Source organism: Triticum aestivum, chromosome 3B (assembly GCF_018294505.1).
Source record: "Triticum aestivum cultivar Chinese Spring chromosome 3B, IWGSC CS RefSeq v2.1, whole genome shotgun sequence".
NCBI classification, from domain to species: Eukaryota; Viridiplantae; Streptophyta; class Magnoliopsida; order Poales; family Poaceae; genus Triticum; species Triticum aestivum.
In genome coordinates, this window is record NC_057801.1 from 425,651,585 (window position 1) to 425,674,775 (window position 23,191).

The window sequence follows — 23,191 nt, forward strand, 5'->3', positions numbered from 1 at the left end:
CTCATCATAGCTAGCTCAAGAACTCCAAGAACATTGATATACACACCAAAGCAGGACTAGGGTATTACGCATCCTCGCGGCCCGAACCTGGATAAATGACCCGTGTGCTTGTGCTGATTGTTGATCCCGCTCTTCTCATGACCCCGCACCCCGCAACCATAGTAGGTATCCTTGTGATCCCATAGGTGTCGTTTCCACCGACATCAATGAATGGAGGGCCGGGGAGCACAAGTGAACAATACTAGCACTCCCTCCATTTTTATATACATGGCCACTATCAAAATTACAATTTGCAGCTATACAAGGCTAGTAACACTTATTGAGACAAAATTGATGGTGTTTGCCTCGCACTAGTAAAGGAGGACATTAATTATCCCTTGCATGCATGTGGGTGTGAGAAGGTTGGCTTGCATGCGGTTTGCCTCGCACTAGTAAAGGAGGACATTAATTATCCCTTGCATGCATGTGGGTGTGAGAAGGTTGGCTTGCATGCGCCTCATTAATCAACCAAAAGGAGTGAGAGTATTGGCTTGTTGTGGGTGGAACGAAAATATATGCATTAATTAACACAAAAACAAGGAGACAAGCTAGCTTGCAATAATGACTTAAACACACATTTACTTTTGCCTTGGTACCTGTAATATGGGTTTGTGGCCTTGTATACAAAAATGGAGGGAGTACTACTAGTAGTAAGTAGGAGTCGTACAGTAGTCACCTTAAATAGAGAGTTTCTTTTCTTTAATGCCAGGTACACAAATTGAAACGCTTGTTGTGGAGATAAAAAGATAATCACTCCACTATATATGTAGGCAGGGGACTGAGCGCTTGCTTTACTAGGGTTGCTCTCTTCATTCTCTCATCCTCTCCAGATCTAAACAAGACAGTGGTCGCGACATTTTCTCTCTACTCACCGCTGGTCACAGATCCGGCCGGATCCCTTCGGCCGGTGTGTGTAGAGGACTAAAAGGTGCATCATTCACGCGGTCATCGCTGCTGAGGGAGGAAACCCACAGCTGCTGGCGGGGCCCGATCTTCTGCCCGTGTCGTTCTCTCGGACACAGCACCGACTCGGGAGGTTCTCCGACCCTTCTTCCTCCCTGTCGTATTGTGTGCAGATCGGACCTGCCTCCGCCGACATCCCGACGAACCTCAGGTACATGTTCTTCAAAAGCGGCCTTGCTCTACTGCCCCAGCTCCCAACGTGTCTGCATGTGCATCTTTTTCTACTTCCATCAACTCTTCCAAATCCACCTAAATTTTTAGTATTATTAGAGGTAAAGCTACTTCATGCATTCCAATCTAGGACTTGGTTCAAACAACGAAGAAAAGGGGAAAATCGTAGCATGAATCCAGGACTTGATTCAAAGAGGAAATAACAGGGGGAAAGTAGTAGAGACCGGGTACCCAACCGGTCTCTTGGTTGAAAAGGGAAATAATGCGAAAACTCAGTACAAACTGGATATAGAACAAATCTATTATTGGTTGAAAAATGGATAGAAAGTGGCGGCTGGTGGACAAGTCAATAGAGCATGTCCAGGATTAGATTTGCTTCCCTCACATAGTAAAAGGTCTCTAGGATTAGATTTGCTACCCTCACATAGTAAAAGGTCTCCAGGATTAGATTTGCTGCCCTCACATAGGAAAAGTTCTCCAGGATTGGATTTGCTGCCCTCAAAGAGCATGAACAAACTCGGCATCACCACTTTATGCCTCCTTGTAGGTACATTGTGCTGATGCGTCCGCTGTCGCATGTCCTTATACCAACCTTTTATTGTTGTTAATGTAAGGGCGCATGTAAAATGAAGCGATCACACTGTTACCTTAAGGACATGTCTAACCAATGTTATTGTTAATCTAATGCCTCCAGTGATATGATGCAATTAAACCGTGTTAGCAAATGGTACTCCTGCTGCCTTCCCAAGTATGATAAGTAAGTTGCTTCTTTACGCTGCTGAGTGACCTTGTGTCCCCATGGTCCCATGCCTTTAAACCAACTCTTTAGCTGTTGTTGATTTACTGTATCTGGTAAACAAGCAATGCCACCATTAAAGTAATCCCATATTTGATGAATGTCATAGTTGATCGTAATGCTTCCGGTAACATGAAGCATTGCTGACGTTTTAAAAATTCTACTGGCCTTGCGTGATTGCCATGAACATAATTAATATGCTTCTTTTCATTTTGTGTATGTTTTTTATATTCTTATTAACCAACAATTGTTTACTTTCTATCTTTTTGTGCAGATAGGGATATCCATTTCACCTGTTGCTATTGTGACCTTTTGGTGAACTGCACAAAACACTTTCTTTTGGAATGAGTGTCTTGTGCAGTTCAACTAAAATGTCACATGGGCAACATCTCTCAATTTTGGTGGAACTACACAAAATGGTGATTGGAGTTTCCAAAATCTCCATAAAATTCTGCTGGTAATCTCGTGCAACATTTTATTAGCTTTTGCAAGATGAGTCGTCACTATCACCACAATGGCGCTCTATTTTAGTGGATCTGCACAAAAGGATAAGAAAATTATAGTTGCACCTTACATGAGTAGGACAACCAACCTCAATGTTGCTAAATTTTAGTGCAACTACTAAAGAAGAACCTGCCAGCTCAAGAGAGCAAGTACTTCATGCTAGCTGAATGATGCAATCTTTGCTTCATTTCAGGCGAACTGCAAAAAAAGGCGCATGAATTGAATCATGGATCTGTAGGTTGACCTCATTTGAGTGGAGTTCAGGTTCACCACATCGAGTCGTGGCGGTATAGGGCCCCTCACACCGGTTGCTTAAACTAGTGCCACTATTATAGTAATCATGCTCTTTCTTATCTGGCAAACAGGAATACTCTACTACAAATGTTGTGATGGTCAAGAGCATTCGCTAAGTTCTTGGGTTGTATAACATGGCTAGCCAAGATGGATTTAATCCCCATATTCACTTTATCAAAAGGCTCTAACGGGTTGGTTCTGAATCTTGCAAGCTGGGAATCAATGAGATGTGTAGGCATCTTTGTTGTACTTATTATTTGAATCTTTTTTGTTGGTTCTGAATCTTGGAAGTTGGGAATCAACGAGATGTGTAGGCATCTTTGTTGTACTTATTACTTGAATCTTATTTGTTGGTTCTGAATCTTGCAAGCTGGGAAACACGGCATGATGATGCAGAGGACATCAACCATAATAAACTGTTCAAACTTGTTAGTATTTTCTATGTGAAAGTGCGGAAAATGTGCTGATCATGTGCGTCCTTAGAATAATAATTCTAATTGTTGTGCATGTTGATCCTATGGCACTAATAGAACGAGCCAATGGATTGCATGTTTTAAGAATACATTTTAATTAAAGCTAATTAAATTTAAGTAAAGTGACCACTAACACTTGTTATTACAGTACCAATACAGACCCACTCGTGAACCGACGTGTGTGGCCGGAATAGGTTTCTTAATGGAGTTGTTTGAATGCGCTGAGGGTGCATATTCTACCGAGCGTGGAGCGGGTGAAGGAGGGGTAGTAACTGTTGTCGCCTATACACACTCAGTTTACTATTGAATCCAGTTCCCCACAAGCTGAAAAACGAACTATCTGGTGCAGCAAGCTTGAACTATCTGGTGCATATTCTACCGAGCGTGCAGCGGGCGAAGGAAGAACGCGACGATTCGGCTATCTGGTGCAGCAAGCTTGTCGACATCCAGAAGCAATATAAGATCATCGACAACGGGCAGGAGAAGGACTCTGTAGTTGACCTTGCCGAGACCATCATCAACCCCTGCTACACCAACATGAAAGAAGACAATGATACCAAGGAGCTCCACCGGCCACCCTGCATCCGAACAAGTCAACCCTCGTACTCCCCTTCGCCTGCATCTTCCCTCGCCCCGGTTCGTTCAGTCCACAGTCTCGACGTCGTCCTCCAACTTGCTGCTCTCGTCGTGGCGCCTCCGTCTGTCGTTCCCAACATGGTCAGCAAATCAAGAGAAATGGGGAGACAACTGTTTGTCGAGAGGCTGACAGACCCGGGCCCACCAGGTCCATGGCCTAGGTTTTGTTGTTTAACATGGGCAGCCCGCGACATGTTTCAACTTTTTTGGATCAAGTGCCCTCTGGGCCTCCCAACCTAGCTTGTCTATAACATCAGCAGCCCAAGTTATGTTTCTTTTTTCAAGACGACGCACAGCTCAGTTCTTTTTTCTACGAGAATGCAAAACTGAACCTATGTTTTCCCTTCAATAAAAGTATATATATATGTCTTATTATATATATATATATAATATAGAAACAACATAAGGTTCCCTTAAACCTGTCGTTCTTCCAACCAGTTTATAGACCTTCCCACTTCCTTTATTTTTTGTTTTCATTAATCCTATATCTGAATTTTCTTCCTATTTCTTTTTCGATGTAAACTGAGTTTTCTCTCAGTACTTTTCCCTAGAACCAACTCAACTATCCCAGGTCTAGCCTAAAAAATAATAATACCCCACGTCCTATCAACTCATCAAATTAAAATGATATTTTATTTCGTAAATTGAAAGTTCTTACAAAATAATAATAATAATTGTTTATATATAACTTAGCAAGTTAACTCCTAGTGATTGCGTACATAAGCTTGCAAAGATTTTACTAACCAATGCAGTAATAGACGTGGAATCATGTGTTTATGTTTTTATAACATTTCTCTGTCCAGCCCTACATGATATTTTTCACCCAGCCCAGCAAGTCACGGATTTCGAGAAAAATGCAAATGGGCTTTAAATTCTACCATATATATAAATGGGCTGCATAGATGCTACATCATTGTTTCACCCAGCCCACCAAATGGACTAAAAAACAAATGGACTGGCTGACATGTCGGCCAGAAGGTCGAAGCCTAAGCAAGGCATTGGATTTACATCCAATGGCCAGCATTCTCCTTCAATCTCTCGTCTTCTTCCCCCAGCGCTGCCGAGACCGCCTACTCCAGCCTCCGGCATCCAACGGCGTTGTTTTGCGCGCCTCGCAGCTAGATGCTACCCCGCCGACGGCCAGGCCACCCCTCCACTCCGCACCTCCTATTATTCTCTACCGAATGTAGGCCCACCCCGCGCCTGATCTAGTCAAGTTTCCCACTCCTCTCCGTCTGCAACTCCACTGCTGCGTCTTCCCCATCTCCGGGTCATTCCAGTCTGGGACCTCGCCGTCGTCCACCGCCTCGCTGCGCTCGGCGCGGCATGGTCAACAAATGAGAGTCATCGGAAGAGGACTATACGTGAGAGCCTGATGGCTGGGACCCATGAGGTCCATGGTCGCACGAAAGGAAAGTTCCTCCTTATTAAGCTATTTTCTTCCCCTAACAGCTGGGACCTACCGGCTGCCTCTTTGCGCGGAAGGAAGTGCCTCCTTGTTATGCAAAAAAAACTATTCCTCTCGATGACAGCTGGGACCCGGCAGATTTGGTGGCTGACTTGTGGGCCTACTAAGCAGACGTGTACGCGGGGCTTTGTCAACTTAATCAACAAATCATTCTAGCAGCTAGACCGTTGGATGTTAATCCAACAGCCATGCTCCTTCTTCAACCTCTGTTCCTGCTCCCGTCTCCCGTGGGTGGCAGTGCTGCCGCGCACCCGAGCTAGTCAAGTTTCCAACTCCTCTCCATCTGTGATTCCACTATCGCGTCTTCCCCATCTCCGGGTCGTTCCAGTCTGGGGCCTCTCCGTCGTCCACTGGCCTTGGTGCGCTCGGCACGGTGTGGTCAAGGTGGTCAACAAACGAGAGTCATCGGAACCCTCACACCGCAGCCGAACCAGTGAACCCTCGTACTCCTCTCCGCGTGGGCATCCACTGTCGCGTCTTCCCCGGCTCCGCGTCGTCCCCTTCCTGGGCCTCACCGTCGTCCACTGCCGTGGTGCTCTCGGCGCGGCTTGGTCAATGTGGTCAACGACCGACTTCCATCGTAAGAGTACTGTATGTGGAGAGGCTGACAGCTGGGTCCACGGCCGCAGCAAGGAAGTGCCTCCTTATTACGAGGAAAATAATGATTCCTCCACCTGACAACTGGGACCCATCGGACGGGCAACCATATTTCACAAAAAAATGATTCACCCCCTGACTGCTGGGACCCACCAGCTACATCTTCGCACGCAAGGAAGTGCGTCCGGGCAAAAATTAAAGATTCTCCCCCCTAACTGCTGGGACCCACCAGCTACATCTTCGCACGCAAGGAAGTGCATGACAGTCGGGACCCACCTGGTCGAAGCGTACGTAGTGTTGTCATTCTGGTCGCGAATATGTACGTACATACTGGTCGATGCAGAGGCGCGCACGTGTCGTTGTAGAGGTGCGCACATAGCATGTACACGTATGTACAGTGGCCAGGGTGCAAGAAAGTAAATACGGCCACGTACGTACATATGGGCGGGGTCTTGAATGCCTACTCACGCATACGTACGGCCAGGGCTCGTGTACATGGCTGGGTCGGAACAGAGAAACTGCGTCGTCGTCGTGTTCATGGGGAGGCAATAGAATGCATCATGTTCATGGGAAGGCAACGGAATGCGTGGGAGCCAACCGGCTTGGATGGAACAGCTGATGGAAACGAGGCCTGGCGTACCGCAGAATGGAGGAAACGACCTTGTGTTCGACCGGCCACGTTCGAAATGGGATCTTGTTCATTGGGAGGGGTCTGGCGTACCGCAAAACATAGGAAACATACTTGTGTTGGACCTCCTACGGTCGAAACGGGGTCCTCTTGATCGGGAAGGGTGTGGCGTACCGCAAAACGGAGGAAACAGACTTGTGTTGGAATGCTACGGTCGAAACGGGGGTCCTGTTCATCAGGAGGGGTGTGGCGTACCGCAAAACGGGACTCCACGAGATACTGTTCATCTCCACCTTCGACCTTCTCCAGCCTCCACAGGCTACTGTTCATCCACCGTCGACCTCCTCCAGCCTCCACCAGCGATTGTTCATCCATGGGCTCTTGTTCATCTAGCCTCCACGGCACGCTACTCCATCGGCTACTGTTCAACCAGCCCTCCCCACGGGCTCCTGTTCAACCACCCCTCCGCGGGCTACTGTTCATACAGCCCTCCATTGTCTATTGTTCATCCAGCCCTCCACGGGGTCCTGTTCATCCAGCCCCAACCGGCTCGATCGATCGGGGTCCTGTTCATCCAGCGGCAACACCACGGGGTCCTGTTCATCCACCCCCATCGGGAACTGTTCATCCAAACCCCCCTGGAACGCTCATTGTTCATCCAGAGGCAGCATCGATCGGCTTCAGTTAGCAGCAGCAGCAAAGAAATCGCTCGATCGGGTTCAGTTGACAGCCATCGATCGATCACTCAGGTTCAGTAATGCGTAGCCTGAAGTGCAATCGCTCAGGTTCAGTAGGCGAACGCCTCGCTTGGGTTCAGTTAGACCCCAACGCCTCGCACCCACGCGTGTGCGTGTACGAGAGAAATACACAAACCTCCGTGCATCGCTCGGCCCCGATCACCCACCATAACCGGGAACACCCCGATATTTTCCTCACCCTCGCTTCTACCACGGTTTTTTCCGTCATGGACGACCCAAAGAATGCCATGCAACTGCGTCTCCGGCCCGCCCAGGATGAAAAGAACATTTTCTTTAATGATTTTTTGTCATAGAAGTAGGAGCCCACCACATCTATGATGATACCGGGTTTTGTCACAATTATCATCATAGAAGTGTCATAAGTATGACAGGAAAAAATTCGTTCGGCCCAAAATGTCACGGATGTGTCTTTTTTGTAGTGTTGATCTCCAAGATAATCTCATATATCGAGAATATCCCATTCCTATCCTTGATCAAGCCGAGCGTACCACTCGACACCATAACATCAAGTTTCTCAAGGTTCAATGGTCACACCATTCCGAGAAAGAAGCCACTTGGGAAAGGGAGGATCATCTTCGACTTGAGTACCCCACCTTCTTCCTGAAGGATCCTAAATCTCGGGACGAGATTTTTCTGAGTGGGGGTGAGTTGTCACACCCTAGCTAGTTCATGCATTAGAGTGTTTGCATCATGTCTACTTTGATCAGAAACCTGGAAATGGGGATGACAGAACCCCCAGCACCCCGTTAATCCAACTAGGGTTTACTAAAAATATTTTCAATGAACCTGAAATGCCCTTCTAAAATGTTCATCATCTTTGCCTTGGTCTTAAACCTCTAACAAAAATGTTGCACAATTTTCTAGGTCATCCTAAGGTTACTGGATTAAATCATATGTTAATTGTATTTGGGCATTTAAATGCTATAAAATATTTTAAATGTCCAAACAATCCCAAACTAAAATGTTTACTATTGGATATAATCTATACAATGGGCATCATCAGTTTGGTGATTTTTGAAAGTGCCTAGGTATTTTTGGAAAACCGACAAACTTGCAGACAGAAAAGAAACAGAAATAAAAGGAAAACCCACTTACCTGGCAAACCCACCTGGCGGCCCAGCACTGTGCTGGCCCGCGCTAGCCAGCCGCTTCGTCCCCGCCAGGCAAGCAGGGAGGTGATGCCGACATGCGCGAGCTTGCTACGGCGCCAGCTGCTTGCCGCCCACGCTGTCGACCTCCTGCATGACCTCCACATCCTTGACCCGATCCCCTGGACACCTCACTTATCCCCCAGTGCCTCTCCCTCGCTATCTCCCACCATGGCCGACGCAGCCGCAACCGCACGGCCGTCGTAGACGCGGCCAACATCGTCTCCATGTCGCCTCGCCGTGTCCAAGAGCTTCGCCACCCTCCTCTCCATCGAGCAGACCGAGCCCTGAGCGCTCGCTCGCCCCGGAGCCACCGCAACAGCCTCGCCCAACCTCACCGTCGCTCGAGATCCCCTTTGCCGTCACCACTGCTACAGCTCATCCCCAACCTCGCCGCCTAGCTCGCTGAAACCACCATGAGCTCCTGCCTCTCCCCATCCTCTCTGTTCTTGCTGTCATCCTGCAGCGACCGCAACGAGAACCACCACACACGCCACCGCCTAAGCTTGTCATTGACGCAGCTCTGGCCACCCAACGGCCACACCACCTTGTCCACTGACCTCATCGCACCTCATAGGCCACGTAGGAGCTGGCCTCGTGCCTCCAGAACCACTGCACCGACGAGTTTGTCCTCGCCCAAACTTCGGCATCCGCAAAGCTCGTCGCTGGCATCATTTCCGGCGACCTTGAGCTCAACCACCACCACCCCTCGACGCGGCTCGCTCCCAGCTACACGTAGATGGCCTCCGTCGTCCATTTGGTCGCCGGAGGGCAAAACCCACACCCTCCACCACGTCTAGACGTCGCCGGCGGCTAAACACCGGCGAGTCAGCCCAGTTTGACTAGGGATTTGACCCCCCTGGATCACTGACATGTGGGCCCTGCCCGTTAGTCAAACCTAGTTTAGTGTCAAACTAATCCTAATTTAGTTAGTTAACTAACAGTGACACTGACCAGTGGGCCCCATTGGTCAGGTTTGACCTGGACCGCCCCTGTTGACCTGCTAACGCAGTGTTGACGCAGTGCTGATGCAGTAACTCATTTTCTAGATTTATTCTTATTCAGGAAATTTCAAAAAATATTGCTAACTTCGAAAAATTCATAGAAATTAATCTGTAACTCCAAATGCAAAGCATTATATATGAAAAATGATCAGAAAAATCCAATATATCCATATGTACTTGTTTCATGCATGTTTAAACAAGTTAACTTGCTGTTTAGTGCAAAACATGATAAGGCACTATTTAAGATCACAAATGAGTTTGGAATTGAATCTTTGGTTCAAAATGGCTCAAACTCATCTGGTTATAGTTGTATTAGCCCAACACACTCATTTTGCCATGTATCATGCATGCATCATATTGATGCATATTGTTTGGTTTTGATTAGGTATCGGTGCTCTCTGTGGTAGGTTCTGCCCCGGAGGAATACCGTGAGCACCCGAACGTACAACAGTATCAGACTATGGACCTGCCAGGCAAGCAACCACCCATTTGATCATATCGATAAAATACCATGTTCTCGCTCCTGCTCTCATTTACTACATTTAAGACAACCGCGTTTCAAACTGCTGTGTGCTACAGTAGTTGAACCCTTTTCCTTTGCATGACCTGTCATTGCCACAGTAACTAGATGAAACCCACTAGCATGTGTAGGAGTTGATTGAGCCATGTATGTGTTTCCTACCTTGCTATGCCTGCTATGCTTAGAGTCGTGTCAGGTCTGGTTCATCTAGGTGATGGGCTAGAGTGAAATGCTCATGCCGATAATGAGAGTGATGTGTTGAACACGAGTTGGTAAAGGTATCGATGAGAGGCCATGTAGGAGTACATGGTGGGTTGTTTCATTAGACCCGTCCTTAAGCACTGAGATCTGTATGTGTGATTTAAGAATCAGCTACTACCATGCATTGGGATCCTTAATTGACCATCTCGGCTTCTTAACCACCCTAGTCCTCTGTCAAGGAGTTGCAAGTAGTTTCTGGTGTTTGTAGCATACTGGAGGCCATGGACAACACTGACCCTCGGGGTTGGCTGTGATGCGGTAGGTACGTGGCACGGTATACCGGATGCCCGTTTGGTATCTCGGGAACCCTACACACATCGTTCGGGGCCGTATGTGGAAACCTTGGTCGGACTCCCTGTGGATGGAACATGAATAGGCGATAAACCTGGAATAGAGACTTGAGTGTTTAGGTAGGCTGTGGCCGACACCCTCATTGGGCTTCCGCTTGAAGGTTGCCGAGTACATGTCGTGTAAACGGCGATAAGTTGTGGAAGCGTGTGTGAAGAAGTAAACCCCTGCAGGGTTAACATCATCTATTCAAATAGCCACGTCTGCGGTAAAGGACTACTTGGTTGCCTATACAGTTCATAGACAAGTAAATGGAAACTACTAAAAGCCTCAAGACAAGTGTGAGTGCCGTGGATGGCCCTTCCGTAGGATGACGGAGGTGGATCCTCGTTAGTGTATTGATGTGGTGTGTAGTGGACTCAAGTGCACAAACAATTACAAGTTGGAGTCTCATAAGATGGTTTAGCCAAGAGTCAAAGCTAGCTTGCTGCAATAACCCCACCATCCCTTTCATTGATAATTTGCATGTATGTAGGATCTGATGTAAGTCTTGTTGAGTACGTTTGTACTCATGTTTGCTTATTTACGTTTTCAGAAGATGCTGCAACACCTTCTGATGGGTTCTACGTAGACCTTGATGTCGACGAGTAGCCTGAGGCCCAGGTGGTGATCCTGAGCACATGGTGGACCCTTGTAGGATAGATAGGCTTCCTCAAGCCTTTTTACTTTCTAGATGTTTGTACCAGACATGTTGCTTCCGCTTATGGCTTGTATGTTTGTATGACTTGAATGCTGGGTCGTGTGACCCTTATCTGTATGAATGATATGTATGGCTCTTTGGAGCCTTTAAATAAAGTACTTGAGTTATAGAGTTTTATTGTGATGCCATCTTGTGTTTGCACATATCGAGCATATTGTGTGTATGTTTGAAATTCTTAGTATGTGTGGAATCTGACTATCTAATTGTTTACCCTTGGTAGCCTATCTTACCGGGAAATGTATCCTAGTGCTTCCACTGAGCCATGGTAGCTTGCTACTGCTCCGGAACACTTAGGTTGGCCGGCATGTGTCCTTCTTCGTTCCTATGTCTGTCCCTTCGGGGAAATTTCACACGGTGATCCTTTAAGTCCTTGTAGCTTGCTACGACTTGGGATTCACTCGCTGTTGATTGACACGTTCGTTGCTGGGTCATGTATGCCTGTCCCTGTAAGTTAGTGCCACTTTGGGTTGACGACTAGCCATGTCAGCCCGGGTTCTTTGTCATATGGATGCTAGCGACACTATCATATACGTGCGCCAAAAGGGGCAAACGGTCCCGGGCCTGGTAAGGTGACACCCGTGGGGATACCGTGCATGAGGCCGCAAAGTGATATGAGGTGTTACATGCTAGATCGGTGTGGCATAGGATCGGGGTCCTGACAGCATTGACCCGTGCCTGGAGCTCCCGACGGAACTGCCCGAGCGGATCCCTGAGTGGGGTTCCGTGAATCTCACCGAACTCGGAGCGAAGCCCGTCCTGGATAAGATAACCTCGGATATGGAGGCAAAGCTGCTGATGGGGCGATGATTGTGAAGTAGTTGTCGACACAGTGCCTCATGCCGCTCCAATCACGTTCGAAGCCCTTGTGGGCGTATGAGGGTGCGAGAGACGCGGTGAGGCTGCGTGTTGCCAGTTTGACGGGCGAGGCGTTGGATGTGGCCTTGTACACCCTACTCAGCTGCATCCCCGGGAAAATTCCCAGGCCGCCGCCCTGTTATACATCCATGATGACAGGGACAAGCTACTCGAGGCCATGCCCACCTTCGACGATTGGGGGCTTGATCCGCTCGACCACCCTGAATCGCCCGTGGTGCTGTTCTCCAGCAACAACGAGAGTGACGGGGACTCGGAGGAGATGAAAGACGATGACCCCGGGGAGGTGTCCCCATTGTCGTGGCAGGAGCTCCTCCCCGGCCTCAATGATGATGACGCTGACGCAGGCAAGCTCCCGGCCGCAGATCCTCTATGCCTAATCAAGACGCCTATGGGCGCTGTGTAACGCCCCAAGACCGATGTGCCAGGTGTCTTCCAGTTATTTGCCGTTGTTGCCATGCCATTTGCTTGCATGTTGCACTTTCCCATGTCATCATGTGCATTTCATCCGCATGTTTTTCAAAACATGCATCCATTCGGGTCCTACAGGTTCTCTCCGATGTCCGTTCTGAGCCCCAACACACTCGCACGCGCCTGTCGCACCTCTCAGATCTTGTTTTGTCAGCCGCAGAAAAACGTTCTTGGAATGGGCCGAGAGTTGACGAGTGGTCTTGGTATATCACAGGTAAACCGCCTGTCAAATTTCGTTCCATTTGGAGGTCGTTTGATGCCCCAACGGTTAACCATGTAACCGCTACCCCCCCTTTCTCTTTGCAGCCCAGCACCCATCCACATAACCCACTAGCCCATATAACTCCCCTGCAAGCTCTCCGCCATTCTATCACGATCGTGTGGGCGAAAACCACACCTCATTTGGACTCTCCTAGCTCCCTCTACCTATATATAGGTCCTCCCCCTCCAAATTCGCGGACGAAACCCTAGTCTTCTTGCTCCTCCCGTCGCTGGACATGTCCATCCCGAGCCGGAGGTGTCCGCGCCGCAGCCCCCGACCAATCCCGACCCGCAACATGGCTCCCCGCGCCTCCCCGCTGCTGCGGCCCACGGAGCCCGTAGCCGACCCGCCCCCGGGCCGAACCTGTCTCGCTGCCCGTCCGCCCCGCGCCCCGAGGATATCGCCCGCGCCGCCAGAGCCCTGCCGTTGCCCGCAGCTCGCCGCCCCGCCGCCGCGTCCCGCCGCCGCCCGTCGCCGTCCTCCGAGCCGACCCGCTGCCGCTTGCAGCCTCCCGCCATCGCCCGCCTTCCCCGCTACCGCCGCAGAGCTCGTCGCCCGCCTCCGAGCCGCCCCTCCGCTGCAGGCAACCGCGCCCGCATCACGCCGCTGGGGGTTTGCTGTCTCGCCGTGCTGTAGCACCGTGCCTCTCCCTCCTCCTCGTCGCGCCGCCACCGGAGCTCCCCGCGCCTCGCCCCGCGCCGAATCTGGTGAGATCCGACCAGAGGAGAGCTCCTTGCCACCGGATCCGCCCCTCGCCGGAGTTGCGAGCTCGCCAGAGTTCGTCCGACGTCGCCGGAGCTCGCCCGGACCTGATGCACCAATGCGGCCAACCAAAAGACCCTCTCCGTCCCGGATCTCCCCGTCCCGGGTCCTCCTCGTCCCGTTTTGCGAGGGCAAAATTCCTCCAAGTCCTAGAATTTTCAACTTCATGTGTGCATGTTTGTGATGGTGTATCTTCATGCGTATTGCTTCATTTTGCGTGAATGATATGTCAAAATGTTGATCTCTTGATGCACTACGTAGCTGAGTAGTTTGCATTCATGTTATTGTAACATTGATGCCTTAATCTTTGTTGCAAAACTGCTAAGTGATATAAACTGTTGAAAACTGCTGCATGTTAACATCAATTAGGTGTCTTGTGAGTGGTTTAACTTTGTCTCTATTGATCCTATGGTGATGATCTTGATATGAAAATTTCTGCTCTTCATGCTCTACATGTTGGTATCATTAGCTTGCTTGTTTGAGTTCATATAGTTATCTTAATCTTTATTGCGAAAGTGCCTGTTGCTGTTAACTGCTGAAAACTGTTATAACTTGCTTATTTGTCTTTTCTATATCTTTTTGTGTGATTTTCTTTTGAGCATCAGGTCTACATATTTTAGGAGCATAATTATGCCATCTTTACTGTGGGGCGCCCCATGTATTTTGATATGTCATGTACTGAGTGCATCAAGCTTGTGAAGTGGTCTACTTGCTGTTAACTTTTTGTCAAGTCTGAATCTGTCCTATCATGTTGCTATGTTTTCTTGATGCTACCAATTAATCCATGCATAATCTGGAGATGCTTAGTTGACATGGTTTGATTTCCATGTTATGCTTCATCATGCATGCCTTTTGATACCTCATATATGTCCTGTAGTATATGTTGTCATTGCTATGAACATGCCTATATGATGTTCCAGTTTTCTATTAACTTAATTATGCCATGTTGTGAGCTTGATATTAGTTAATCTGTGTCTCTTTTGGAGATGATCCAATTACATGATTTTAAGTATGCTATTAGTAATCTGTTCACATGCCATGGTTGTTAGTTTTGGATATCATATCCTCTGTTTCAAGCTTGCAAACATGCTATCGTAATGTTGTTGTTTTACACTTGCTGAAACTGTTTCAACTTTCAATCTTGTTTTGTTGGTTCCCACTAATCCATGATCCATATGCATATTCTGTCTTGATGTTATTTTCGCTTTTTTATATGTACTTGGATGCCATGCCCTTGGTTGCTATGTATAGTTGTGTAGCATCTTTGTTTCATGCCTCCAACATGCCATCATATTAACTCTGCTCATGTATATGTCCCTATGTTATAAAGTTGCATTTAGCATTGCACATATTGGTTTAATCTTGATGCCTATTAACCTCAACCTTAATTATATTTGAAGTTTGTTATCTGTACATGAAGTGCATGTCAAGATTGTGCTCATATGATTCCTGTAGCATGTTGTTTTGATGATTACAAAGTGCCTAGTTGCTGTTTTGGGCAGATTGTTGTTATAACTTGTTTGGAGTGTATGTGTTGCACCGTTGCTCCCTTTTGAGCATGCTCTATATGAAACTTGCTTCGAGCATGTCCAACAGGCGCTCCAAAAGAGCTCCGCGCACTAAAAATCGTTTTTGGGCGCCGAACAGCTCCAGCAGAAGCTGTAGCGCTAAAAGTTTTTGGGCGCGCACTGAAAAACGCTATCGTGCGCAGCAAATTTTGGGCTCCGGATTGGGCACGCTTCACAATTTACACTATGTTCTTTTTGGGCCCGCGCTTTTGGGCTTCTGCTAAAGCAATGTTAGGTCCGGTGCACTAAAAGTGCTACAGTGGCACGCTAAAACTATTTTAGGGCGCAGAATTTTTGTGCACCTGTTGGAGATGCTCTTAGAATTGTATGTAGTTTCATCATGTCATGTTGAATACTTGTTTTGAGTGTGTTTGCTTGATGTTTGAATGCATTTTCCATCAATGCCATGTTTAACTAGTATTGCTTATATCTTCTAGGCCATAGCTCCGTATTAAATGAACTTTCTATGTAACTTGTCTAGAATCTCATGTAGATCATCATGGTGCATCTTAACTTGTTGTTTAACTACTTGAACATAATGTGTTATTCAGATCTGGACCAATTTTGAAATTTGCATATGGGGACTTACCGGATTTGTTATATGTTGTTCCGGCCTCATTTAAACTTGCTTTGGTGTGTTGCTATTGTATGCATCATCTCTTGCCATGAGTAGCATCATGTAGCCTTGTCATGCATCGTCCTTGGTTGAGCATCATGCCATGTTCATGTGTTGTGTGTTTACCTTGTTGTTTATTTTCCGATTGTGCTTCTTCTCGATAGTTCCTGTTTCGTTGCGATCATGAGGATTCGTTCGACTACGCTTGGTTCATCTTCGCCCGTTCGTCTTCTTCATGTACTCGTTCTTCTTCCTAGCGGGATTTCAGGCAAGATGACCATTACCCTAGATCTCACTACTATCATTGCTATGCTAGTTGTCTCGATGCTATCGCTATGTCGCGCTTCCTACCACTTGTTTATCAAGCCTCCCAAATTGCCATGACAGCCTCTAACCTTTTTCGCCCTTCCTAGCAAACCGTTGTTTGGCTATGTTACCGCTTTGCTCGACCCTTCTTATAGTGTTGCTAGTTGTAGGTGCAGTTGCAGGTTGTTCCATGTTGGAACATGGATATCATGGATATCTTGGGATATCACAATATCTCTTATTTAATTAATGCATCTATATACTTGGTAAAGGGTGGAAGGCTCGGCCTTATGCCTGGTGTTTTGTTCCACTCTTGCCGCCCTAGATTCTGTCATACCGATGTTATGTTCCTTGATTTTTGCGTCCCTAACACGGTGAGGGGTATGGGACCCTCTTGACAGTTCGATTTGAATAAAATTCTTCCAGCAAGGCCCAACATTGGTTTTCCATTCGCCTAATAACAACTTAAACTTAAATAGGGGATTTTCGCTGGCCCCCTAGTATTTTTAATCAACCCCTAGGCCAATGCTCCTCTGAGTGTTGGTCCAACCTGGGCGATGTCTGCCGCCCCCTGGGCAACCAGGGTCTCACCCAACCGAACATCTGGCCCATCCGTTGTGCCCTGAGAATGAGATACGTGCGGCTCCTATCGGGATTCGTCGGCACACCAGGAGGTCTTGCTGGTTTGTTTTACCATTGTCGAAATGTCTTGTGCACCGGGACCCAAGTCTGATCGGATGTCGCGCGATGGAGGATTGTCTCCGCGGATCGTGAGCTTGTAATGGGCTAAATTGGGACACCCCTGCAGGGTTTAAACTTTCGAGAGCCGTGCCCGCGGTTATGTGGCAGATTTGAGTTTTTAATATCCGGTTGTAGAAAACTTGACACCAGATTCGAATTAAAACACCCAACCGTTTGTGTAACCGTGATGGTCTCTTTTCGAGTGGGTCGAGAAGAGAACACGGTGGTGTTATGTTTGAACATAAGTAGTTCAGGATCACTTCTTGATCATTACTAGTTTGCGACGTTTGCGTAGATTCTCATATTATTCTTGTACTCGTAAGTTAGCCACCATACATTGCTTAGTCGCTGCTGCAACCTCACCACTTATCCATTCCTTACCCTTTAAGCTTTGCTAGTCTTGATACCCATGGTAATGGGATTGCTGAGTCCTCATGGCTCACAGATTACTACAACAACTGTTGCAGGTACAGGTAATGTGATGATCTGACGCGAGTGCGATGCTTGCTTGTTTGGAGTTATTCTTCTTCTTCTTCTTTCAGGGGATAGGTTCTTGGTCGGCAGCCTGGGCTAGCAGGGTGGATGTTGTTTGAGTTTCTATTTGTGTTTCATCCATAGTCAGATGTTGCTCTTATGTATGATGTTGTTGTATTCATGCAGCATTGTATGCCTTCTGTATGTATCCCCAACTATTATGTAATTGTACGAAGTAATGATATCCACCTTGCAAAAGTGTATCCAATATGCGCTTCTATCTTTGGTGGGACCTTCGAGTTCCTTTAGGATAGGGTCACATATTGGGCGTGGCAAGTTGGTATCAGAGCCTCGACTGACCATAGGAGCCCCCTTGATTGTTCATAGCATGGTCGTTGTCGAGTCTAGAAGAAAACTGTTTTCAGACTATAGTTATATTGGAGAGTAGGAATTCTTTTTACTCCTCAACCCCTTCGTCGCTCCGGTGAGGAATCTTGACATAGGTGTAAGTGCATCTAGTGCCCCTTAGTGATTTTGGTGTATTGAAGACTTATAGGTTAAGGGACTAATGCGTTTGTGAGTGTACACAGGTCTATAAGTCTATGAGGAGTTTGATATTTACAGAGAAAGTCGACCCCTAAAAATGAAGTTCTTCAACTGAAGGCTTTGATATTCTGAAGACTTTCTGAAGACTTTGAAAGTGAAGAAATTGGTGTGACCTTGAAGACTTGGTATTCATTTGTGGAACATGAAGCGTGAAGACTTTTGTTTTCGTAGTTTCATTTTCTCTTTCTTGAGTCATAGGAAACACCGTACTGTTAAAGGGGGTCGAGGAAATACTAAGGAAAAATTTCCATGTGATGCTCAACTCAAAATCCTACACCTACCAATTCCTTTGAGTGAAGCCTTTGGAAATCTCATACAGTTCAGTCACTTTCTTCAGTGACAAAGACAAAGTTCTTCTGGTCGCTGATGAATTTGTTCTGACTGAGGAGTTAGGAATTCGTCAGTGCGAATTACCTACACAGTGAGGAGCATGATAGCCCTGAGGAATTTGAGAGTCAAATTTCCGACCGTTGCTGTGCTGCGCGCCAGCTGTCCCAAAATATCTTATCCACCTAACGGTCATATCATTGAGGGGCATTTATGTCTTATCACGTCGGGCTGCTCCCTAGGCTATAAATAGCCGCCCCCTTCAACCACTAGCTGGTTGGCTGCTCCGAGAGAACTTGACACTTGTCATTTGAGAGCAACCCATCCTCCGAGGACTTTGAGCGAAAATCATCGAGTGAGGAAAACCCAAAACCAAACCCCTACAAACTCAAAGTGATTGAGCATCACTGAAGAAATTGATCCTGCATGGATCCGACGCTTGTTACCTTTGAAGACTGTGCTTCTTCCAGACGGTTAGGCGTCAAGGTCTAGAGCATCCAAGAGGAATTGTGGATTGCCGAGTGACCAAGTCTGTGAAGGTTTGGAAGTCGCCTGAAGACTTACCACGAGTGATTGGACGAGGTCTGTGTGACCTTAGTTCAAGGAGAATACGGTGAGGACTGGGTGTCCTGAGCTGCGTGCTCAGCGACTGGGTGTCCGGGACTGTGTGTCCTCGAGTTTAAATACTCAGCCGCTCCAACCAAACGTACAACTGAGACAGCAGTTCGAACTGGTCTACCAAATCATTGTCTTCACCAACCTAACTGGTTCTATTTCCTCAACCCTTTCATTTCCTCATTACTGTGTTGAGTGTTTGTTCATATCTGTGTTTGAAGACTTTGACTGAAGACTTTCTCAATTTCCTCAGTTCAATTTCTTCAGTCTGTTTGTCTTCATCTTGTGTTATCCTGTGATTACGCTTTCTGTACTCTGTGCTAGTCTTCATTTCATCATGATGACCATGCTTGTATTCTGTTATGCTTACTTCTGAGTACTTCTTCCGCTGCTAATAGTTCTTCGCTAAGGAATTTCCTCACCGGCAAATTCCTCAATGAAGAATTCATAAAAATCGCCTATTCACCCCCCTCTTGTCGACATAATGCACTTTCAATAGGTGTTTTGATTCTTCTACTCTTCCCATTCAGTGTTTTCTTTAGGTTCACGCAGTTAGTTTTCGTTTGTTGCGTTGTCAGCTCTTTTCATCCGGTGCATGTCTCGTCAAGTTGATTCGATCTTCTTCGTATTTGCCAAGATCAATCCTTAGCTCTTTCTCAAACGGGGAAGCAATGTCATCTGAAGAGAGACAATGTCGTCCTTAGTTGTTTTCTTTTTCCACCCGCCCACCCTTTTTTCTTCTCAGAGCCGGAGTCCGTAATCGAGTATCCATCCTACTCGTGCAAAGTCTTTGCATTCTTTCCTCAATTATTTCAACTGGCGTTTTCTCTTCAAGTTATTCGTCGGTTCCCTAATCCCAGTTGCCTTTATTTTCCCGCCCTCCCACCCCTTTTCTTCCCGGAGTTTGCGTCGCTATTCGAGTACCAATTTGATTCGTGCGGAGCCTCTTCAGTCTTCCCTCAATTATTTCAACCGGTGAATTCTCGTTTCGTTCGACATTCTTCATCGATTTTTCTTTTCCGGTGGACTCAACTCAAGTTTTTCGGGTATCATATTATTTTCCTTGGATCAAATGTTTCCTATTGCTCGTTCACCTCTCGCTATTCAATCATTCAGGAGTGCGGAAGACATCTCAGGAGATTCGTCTGTGTCCCAATTCATTCGAGGTTGTCACCTCATTCAAGCCCTTCAGTCATTCCGGTGCATCATCTATTCCTTAATCCTTTTCAATGGTGTTTTGTTTTAGTGGGCCCTAACCCATAGGTCTTTTCCCTGGATCTTACCTGACTCTTCTAATTATTTTGGAGTTATTTTCAAATTCTTTTCAGGGTGTGACGTAAGTATGGATTCCATCAGTCATATGCCTTCCCCAAGATCGCTTTCAAGTTTTCTCATTGTTGGTTCAACCTTTACTCTTTCATTCTCCCGGAGTATCTCAATAATTTTGGTGGTGTTCCTCATTGTCATTCTCAACATTTGAAGATCGAAGAAGAGTTTCTCCTAAATCTCGCCTGTTCTCTCAAAGATTCGTGGTTCTAGCTTCATGTTATCCTCTCCAATTATTCCATTTGTCAGATATTCTTTTCTTACCCATCCGGAGTATGTAAGGAATTGTTTTCTGTTTCGTTTCACCGGAGGCCATCATTCTAGAAGAATTCTTCATCCTCACATTCCAGCTATCGTTATCCAATTATCCCAGTGCATTTGTCAAGTATTCTTAATCAGCTCGTTATATCTTCGTCCTTTTGCATCTAAATCCCCTCAAGCACATCTGTCTTCTAATTCTTCCTGGTGATTCATTCTCTTCCATTAGTCATTTTCAAATTCTCACGGTGGTTCCTTTAGCATTCCTCTTCCTTTGTTGTCATATCAATTCATTCGTTCTTTCCAATTGTACCGGTGGTTCATGAAGACTTTCCCAAGTTTTGCGCTATATCTCTGCTCAATCCTTTTCCGATGGAAATAAGTAGTATGAGAATCTGTTGCTTGTCATCAATTTTAATTGGTGAAGGATATGCATAACATAATTCTTATTCTTGTTTCTTCCAAGTGATTAATTCCTTCTTCCGGAGTTCGTCATGGCAAAAATTCTCGGTTCAAGTGTTTCATCTTTTTCCTTTCCGGAGTTCCAAGTTTTCTTGTTTATGTCGTCGGAACCTCCATCTAAATCACCGCGAAGCTTGAATCTTATTCTTTTCATCCTTCAATTCTATCCCATCATCCTTTTCTCACCGGAGTTATTCATGGTGGTTCTTCATGATTTAATTCATTCTTTAAGAGTTCATCAAGATTCCTGTTGGTGGAGCTCGAGTTTTATTCTTCTTGCATCTTGAAGTGCAATTAATTCCCCATATTGCTTTGAAGTGGAGTTTTGCATTTCTTCGTTCTTCCCATATATTCAAGCATTTGGTTGGGGCATAATTTCACCTCAAGTTTTGAGATGTTTTTTCCCTAAGTCCTCAACAAGATGATACTTTCGTTGTGTATTTTCTCAACAACTCCGTTTAATCCTTCGTTCTAAGGATGCTATCTAATTCATTCGTGGAGGAAGTTGATGTTCTCTTATCCGTTCTTTTCATTCCTCTATTCTTCCGGAGACATTGTGTTGTTCGTCTCATCAGGTGTCATCCCATCTTGTGAAGTTAATGTCTCCATTTCTTCCATTTTCAGCCGGAGTGCTGCCCAAATTCTTTCATTCTTATTCCTTTTCTATCTTTTTCTAACCGGAGTGGTTTTAGAGTCTATCTTATTCCTTCATCTTTTGATTCTCGTCACATTCGCGGTTCCTCTTTTCTACCAAGTGCTCTCGTCTTTGTTCATCTTCTCTCTTGCGCCATTGTTTCACCTATCCTCTTCTCTTCCATCTCGTTCCTAAGATCTCGGGACGAGATCTTCTGTTAGTGGAGGAGAGTTGTAATGCCCCGAGACCGATGTGCCAGGTGTCTTCCAGTTATTTGCCGTTGTGGCCATGTCATTTGCTTGCATGTTGCACTTTGCCATGTCATCATGTGCATTTCATCTGCATGTTTTTCAAAACTTGCATCTGTTCGGTTCCTACCGGTTCTCTCCGTTGTCCGTTCTGAGCCCCGACACACTCGCACGCACCCGTCGCACCTCTCAAATCTTGTTTTGTGAGCCGCGGAAAAATGTTCTCGGAATAGGCCGAGAGTTGACGACTGGTCTTGATATATCACCGGTAGACCGCTTGTCAAATTTCGTTCCATTTGGAGGTCGTTTGATGCCCCGGCGGTTAACCCGACAACCGCGACCCCCATTTATCTTTGCAGCCCAGCACCCCTCCACACAGCCCACTAGCCCATCTAACTCCCCTCCATTCTCTCCGCCGTTCGATCACGGTCGTGTGGGTGAAAACTGCACCTCATTTGGACTCTCCTAGCTCCCTCTACCATATATAGGTCCTCCCCCTCCAAATTCACGGACGAAACCTTAGTCTTCTTCCTCCTCCTGCCGCCGGACGTGTCTGCGCTGCCGCCCCCGGCCAATCCCGACCCGCCACATGGCTCCTCGCGCCTTCCCGCCGCCGCGGCCCATGGAGCCCGCAGCCGGCCCACCCCCGGGCCGAACCGGGCCCGCTGCCCGTCTGCCCCACGCCCCGCGGATCTCGCCCGTTCTGCTGGAGCCCCGTCGCCGTTCAGGCTCGCCACCGCCCGTCGCCGCATCCCGCCGCCGCCCGTCGCCCTCCTCCGAGCTGCCCCGCCGCCGACCGCAGCCGCCCACCATTGCACGCCTTCCCCGCTGCCGCCGCAGAGCTCGTTGCCCGCCTCCGAGCCGCCCCGCCGCTGCAGGCAACCGCGCCTGCATCGCGCCGTCGGGAGTTCGCCGCCCTCTGTCACCGTCTAGCCGCGGCGGAGCGCCGCGCCTCTCCCTCCTTCTCGCCGCGCCGCGACCGGAGCTCCCCGCGCCAGATCCGGCGAGATCCGGCCGGAGGAGAGCTCCCCGCCGCCGGATCCGCCCCTCACCGGAGTTACGAGCTCACCGGAGTTTGTCTGACATCATTGGAGCTCGCCTGGACCAGATGCACCAATGCGGACAACCATACGCCCCTCTCTGTCCTGGATCTCCCCGTCCCAGGTCCTCCTCGTCCCGTTTCGCGAGGGTAAAATTCCTCTCAGTCCCAAAATTTTCAACTTCATGTGTGCATGTTTGTCATGGTGTAACTTCGTGCGTATTGTTTCGTTTTGCATGTATGATATGTCAAAATGTTCACCTCTTGATGATCTACATTGTGGAGTAGTTTCATT